This window comes from Arachis stenosperma, chromosome 10 (genome assembly GCF_014773155.1).
Source record: "Arachis stenosperma cultivar V10309 chromosome 10, arast.V10309.gnm1.PFL2, whole genome shotgun sequence".
In the NCBI taxonomy this organism is placed as follows: domain Eukaryota; kingdom Viridiplantae; phylum Streptophyta; class Magnoliopsida; order Fabales; family Fabaceae; genus Arachis; species Arachis stenosperma.
The window spans coordinates 62393518-62400423 of record NC_080386.1 but is presented as its reverse complement, the minus strand read 5'-3'; positions in this window follow the sequence as shown (position 1 = coordinate 62400423).

Genomic DNA, 6906 nt, shown 5'->3' with positions numbered 1-6906 from the left:
AGAACTAAAATAGCTCTCCGGGTATCCTCCCGGAAGTGCTAGAGAGTACTCCAAATAAAAGTGCTAGTAAGTGCTAAAAGTCTAGAAATCTAAGTGTCAAAAAGTCCTCCGCAAGTACAAACTCCTTCTCTATTTATATTAGTCCTAAAACTCCTTCAAAGATCTTCAATTGGTCTAGCAATGTGGGCTTTCTCTTTGTTGAATTCTTGGCTCCACGGAAGAAGTGTTCTAGACATGGAAGGAGAAGTTCATTCATGATGCTTCTGGCCCAATGGCTTGGCGTTGTTGCCAATAACGCTAGCCTTAATGCGCGTTGGCAACGTGCATTATGTTTTCCTGGGAGTGAGCTTTGAGACTTGGGCGTTGCTAGCCCAAGTTGTTGCTAACAACTTGCTTTTCTCTACTTTCATGCTAAATGTAGCCCACAATTTGAGTGTCAATCCTCTGCTTCAATATGGACTATCATACATCATTGGAAAGCTCAGAGTGTCTTCTTTCTAATGCACTTAGAATCATCTCAATTGGATTTTTCTAGCTCAAGTTATGCTTCCTCAAAGAAGGTAAGGTCAAGCTGCCAAGTTGTTGCTGAAAATGCCTCTTTCCTCCTAAGTTGGCAACGTGCCCAACCTCCCAAGGCTGAGACATGAGGCTGGCGTTGTCACCAAACACGCCCCCTTGTTAGCACGTTGGCAACGTGCTCGTGCTCCCTCCAGAGCTAGTTTCTAGCCTTCAACTTTGCTTGTCACGTTGCCTTGGAAAACGCCTTTTGAAGCTGGCGTTGGCAACGTGCTCGAGTGCTTCTTCCCCTGGATGAGCTTCCTTGCCTAGCTTTGCTTGCTACGTTGCCCCCAAACACGCCTTTGGAAGCTGGCATTGGCAACGTGCTCGAGCCTTCCTCAAGGCTCCATTCTTGTTGCTTGGCGTTGCCTTGAATAACGCCTATGGTTCCTGGCGTTGGCAACGCCAGCTCCTCTTCCTCCAGGGCCAAGCCTTGCTTGTGTGGCTTTGCCTAGGGACACGCCTATGGTTCCTGGCATTGGCAACGCCCTCGACACTCTCCTTGGCTCAGCTCTTTGCTTGCCTGTGTTGCCATCAAACACTCACTCCTTTCTCCAAGTTGGCAACGCCAACATTTGCTCTCCAGGGCTGCCTTGGCGTTGCCTTCAACAACTCACCCTTTTCTCCAAGTTGGCAACGCCAACATTTGCTCTCCAGGGCTGCCTTGGCGTTGCCTTCAACAACTCACCCTTTTTTCCAAGTTGGCAACGCCAACATTTGCTCTCCAGGGCTGCCTTGGCGTTGCCTTCAACAACTCACCCTTTTTTCCAATTTGGCAACGCCAACATTTGTTGGCCCAGAGTCTTGTCCCTGGCATTATTGATGAACACGCCAGTTCATTCCCAAGTTAGCAACGCTCTCGAGCTCTAGGTTGGCTCAGAATTCTTGCTTGCATGCGTTGCCAAGGAACACGCCATTGCCCTCCCAGCCCAACAACGTGCTCGAGCTTTCCTATGGCACCAAACTTTGGTTGCTACGTTGCCAAGAAACACGCCTTCAGACTTTGGCATTGGCAACGTGGTGCATCTCCCTTTTCTGCCCAAGCCTTCTTGCTGCTGGCGTTGTCACCAAACACGCCCTTGTTGGTGGCGTTGGCAACGTGCTAGGGGGCTGCTTCCTTCCAGGTTTTTGCTCCCTGGCGTTGCTATGGAACACGCTATTAGCTTGGGGAGTTGGCAATGTGCCAACCCACTCTTGGCTTGCCATGGATTGTTGGCGTTGCTCTCAAACACGCCATTGTACATTCAAGTTGGCAACTTGCTTTGAAGCTTCAAATTCACCTTCCAGGGCTATGCTCCATTGCCTTCTTACTTCATTACCTATCATTAACCCAAGAAATTGTCTCAAAGTATTGCCATTCCATGCAATCAATTTCATGAGATTCATTCATACTCATTCATTTATGTATTCCTTAAATCATTTGCATGAATTTGGCTACAATCAACATGTTCCTTGATATTCTCATGCATGAAGACAAAACTCATAAAATACTTGTTTATTTAGAGAAAATGAGTGAAACTAAGCTAAAACCAACCAAACTAACTAGTTAATATAGCAACTATGCAAATGCATCATGTCCTAAGAAAGCGTGGCCCAAGGAGAAGAAAACGTGGTCAAAGGAAGGAGAAGTGTGGCGCATAATGGAGGAAGCAAGTATTGCCCTCCACAAGGGCACACTGCCCTCTAGGAGGGCAACATAAGGGAGCAAGCCAAGAAGAGGCAACTCTGCCCTGCCCACGACAAGGGCAGAGCACAAAATGGTGCCTTGGATCAAAGGAAGGAAAAACCTTGCCCTGCCCTCCACAAGGGCAGTATCGGGCTCTCAAAAAGGAAACATTCAAAGAAAAAGCCCACCATTGCTTACCACAAGAGTCGAACACGGAACCATGAGGAAACAAGAAACTAAGTCTCACTTTGGTGCCAAGAATATCAAAGAAAAGAAGTAGCGTGTGCGTCACTCAAGGATCGAACACGGGGCTTCAATTTGGAAACACTGCCCTGCCCTCCGCGAGGGCAGGGCAGCATTTTGTTGTGGCGCACCAAGGCACCATTCTGGCGCACCATGGAGGCTTCGGCAGCATCAATCTGGCACACAGGCATCAAGAATGGCGCACCAGAAATTTCTGCCCTGCCCTCCGCGAGGGCAGGGCAGCATCCTGCCCACCAAGCTCGCACCACGCGCACGCACCATGGGCCAGCCGCATCAATTTTCTGCCCTGCTCTCCGCAAGGGCAGGGCAGCCTCCTGGAAGCAATTTTTCATGGGCCAAAAATTGAATTAAAAATCCAATTTAATTCAATTCTTCACCAAATCAAAAGCCCATCCAAATCCCAAGATCCAAGAATAGAAAGTGTATAAATAGGAGTTAGTTTGATGTAATTAGGACTTTTACAATTTACCTTTTACTTGACTTTTGAATTTTGCACTTTCTTTGGAGCTCTGAATTTTGCAACTTCTCTTGGTGACTTCACTGAGATTTCAGAGAATTGGGGAGGAGAATTGATCTCTCTTTTTCCTCGTTCTTGCTTGGGCACTTTTACTTTTCTTGTTTTGAGTTTTGGGTGTGAAGAATTGAGGAAATTCTGTCTTAATCTCCATTCAAAATCTCTTTAATTCCTTTCTGCACAATTGAGTTCAATTTCAATTTCCTTTACTGCTTCTTCTTCAATTTCTTGTCAATTGCTTTGAGAGCTTGGATCTGGGAAGGCAATTGAGATCTAGGCTTTGCTACCTAGTCTCTGGAGTCCTGAGATCCAAATTTCCTTTTGGTTCTTCTATGAACCTCTGCTGCAATTAATTTCCTTACTGTTTGAGCTCTAATTGCTTTCAATTTAATCTCTGCTTTATTAATTGTTGCAATTCAGTTCCTCTTTGCTTAGATTCTGAGATCCCATTCCTCAAATCCCTTTTACATTCAAGCAATTTATATTCCTTGCATTTTAAGTTACTGCAATTTACATTTCTTGCACTTTAAGTTTCAGTCATTTAATTTCTTGTTCTTTAAGATTCTGCAAGTTTACTTTTCTGCTCTTTAATTTACTGCAATTCTCCCCTCTCCCTTTACATTCCAAGCAATTTAGCTTCTGTTAAACATAGACCACTCAACTAAAACTTAATTCGCTTGACTAAACCAACCACTAAACTAAAATTGCTCAATCCTTCAATCCCTGTGGGATCGACCTCACTCATGTGAGTTATTATTACTTGATGCGACCCGGTACACTTGCCGGTGAGTTTTGTGTCGGATCGTTTTCCGCACATCAAGTTTTTGGCGCCGTTGCCGGGGATTGAAATAGATTGACAATGATTAAGTGAGGTGGAGGTCTAGATTAAGCACTTTTTCTTTTCTGTTTCTCTAACACACTAACTGTTTGAATTTTTGCTTAAACTAACTAAAACTTCATTCTAGCTATAGATTGAAGTTTCATTGGTTATCTGGATCTGTGTGTTTATTGTTGTGTGTTTGTATGTCAGGTACAGGAAGATCTTCCCCTATCCTCTCTGAACTTGACCAAAGGACTCTTCAAAGAATAAGAAGAGCTGAAAGAGGGAAGAACGTTATTGGAGAGGAAGAATCTGAGGAGGAATTCCAAGAAATGGAAGGAGACCCATCAAATCCCAATCAACCAAAAGGAGGAGCCAATAATAACCAACAACAAAGAAGAGTACTGGCTTCCTACACATTTGCAAATGCTAGACACTGTGGGAGTAGCATTCTTCCCCCCAATGTCAATGCAAACAACTTTGAACTAAAGCCACAACTCATCACTTTGGTTCAAAACAACTGTTCTTTTGGAGGAGGACCATTGGAGGACCAAAATCAACATTTATCCACCTTCTTGAGGATTTGTGACACTGTTAAAACCAATGGTGTGCCTCCTGACAGTTACAAGTTGTTGCTCTTTCCATTCTTTCTCAGAGACAAAGCCACTCAATGGCTAGAAACGTTCCCAAAGGAAAGCATCAACACTTGGGATGACTTGGTGAGCAAGTTCCTTGCCAAATTTTATCCCCCTCAAAGAATCATAAGATTGAAGACTGAGGTGCAGACATTCACTCAAATGGAGGCTGAGAATTTATATGAAGCATGGGAAAGATATAAAGCTCTATTGAGAAAATGTCTACCAGAGATGTTTACTGAGTGGGATAAGTTGCAAAACTTCTATGAAGGACTTACTCTAAAGGCTCAAGAAGCACTTGATCACTCAGCTGGAGGCTCATTACAACTCATGAAAACTACAGAAGAAGCTCAAAACCTCATTGATATGGTGGCCAACAACCAATATTTCTTTGCTCATCAAAGACAACGCCAACCATCACAGAGAAGAGGAGTAATGGAGTTAGAAGGAGTGGATTCAATTCTAGCTCAGAACAAGATGATGCAGCAGCAGATTCAACAACAGTTTGAGCAAATGGCCAAAAGAATTGACGGCTTGCAAGTAGCAGCAGTGAGCACCACAAGCCAACCATCAACCACATGGGTGCAAGGTGAAGAAACCCAAGAGGAGCAACAGCAAGAGCAAGTCCAATACATGCACAACCAAAATCCTGGAACAAATGAAGTCTATGATGATACTTACAATCCATCTTGGAAGAATCATCCCAACCTCAGATGGGGAGACAACCACAATCAAAGCCAACAACCATGGCAAAGAAACTCAAGTCAGAACAATTGGAAAAGCCCAAACCACAACCCCCAGCCAAACACTAACCAAAATACATACAGAAAACCACAAAATAATTACCCCAACTCTAACCATCACATACCCAATAACCACCCAACTAACCAAAGCACTTACCATCATCCATCAACACCCCAAAACCAACCAATCTCACAAGACTCTCAGAGGATCACTAATCTAGAGCTGCTCATGGAGAAAATGATGAAGAACCAAGAATTGACAACAAAGAACCAAGAAGCTTCCATGAAGAACCTAGAGAGGTAGATTGGGCAAATCTCCAAACAGATTTCTGTTGAAAAACCATCAAGCTCACTACCAAGTGACACCATTCCTAACCCAAAGGAAGAATGCAAGGTCGTGCAACTAAGAAGTGGAAAGATGTTAGTGGATGGTAACCAAGGAGCAACCAAGAAACTTATGGAGAATGACAATGAGCCAACAAGGAATGATGAAGCCATCAACAAGGACATGACAATCAAGAATGTCTCAGAAAAACTCACAGAGGAAAATAACCAACCACAGAATCTGAAGAAGGGAAAGCAGATCATGGAAGAACCGATTCCAAGACAACTTCAAGGGGAGAAAAGCTTGACACCCCCAATACCTTATCCACAGAGATTCCACAAAGAGACAAAGGATCAGCATTTCCACAAGTTTCTTGAGACTTTTAAGAAGTTGGAAATCAACATACCTTTGGCTGAGGCATTGGAGCAAATGCCTCTATATGCCAAGTTCTTAAAAGAGCTCATCAACAAGAAGAGAAGTTGGAATGAGAAGGAGACTGTAATGCTTAGTGAAGAATGCAGTGCACTCATCAAAAAGGGACTCCCTCCCAAGCTTGAAGATCCTGGAGGTTTCTTCTTACCCTGCACTATTGGAAACCTATTCATCAACAAGGGGATGTGTGACTTAGGAGCAAGCATAAATCTAATCCCATCTTCTTTAGTAAAGAAGCTTGGCATAAAGGAGGTGAAACCAATACAGATGTCCTTGGAGTTGGTGGACCAATCAGTAGTATATCCTACAGGGCTGATTGAGAACCTTTTAGTTAAGGTCGACAAGTTTATCTATCCGGCAGATTTTGTGATCCTGGATTCTTCAGAAAATGGAAATGACTCCATAATACTTGGTCGACCATTTTTGGCCACTGCTAGAACCATTGTGGATATAGAGCAGCGAGAGCTAACCCTCAGGATGCATGAGGAGAGCATCACCTTGAAAGTCTTTCCAGAATTACAAAGGAATGAAGAAACAAGCAAGACAAGTGGTGACTTCCTTCCAAAGCAAGCAACCGACAAAACAATAGAACAGGAGAGTGAGCTTGTACAAGGAGAAGAAGGGATTCAAAAAGAGGCCGCGATGATAAACAAAAAGGGGGGAATCATAACTCAAGTCACTATCAAAGGAGACAGATCAACAAGGAAGAAAAAGAAGAAAAACAGGAAGAAGGCTTACAAAGGGTGGAAGAACAAGAAAATTCCAACTGAGGGATTTTCCAAAGGTGACAAAGTACAATTAGTATATCAACAGCTAGGAACAGAAGATCATTACACTGTCAACCAAGTACTCTCTCTTGAGCACATTGAAATTGAGCATCAAGGCACACAGAGAAAGCTTACAGTGAGAGGTGACAAGTTGAGACATCACCAACATCAACCACCCTAAA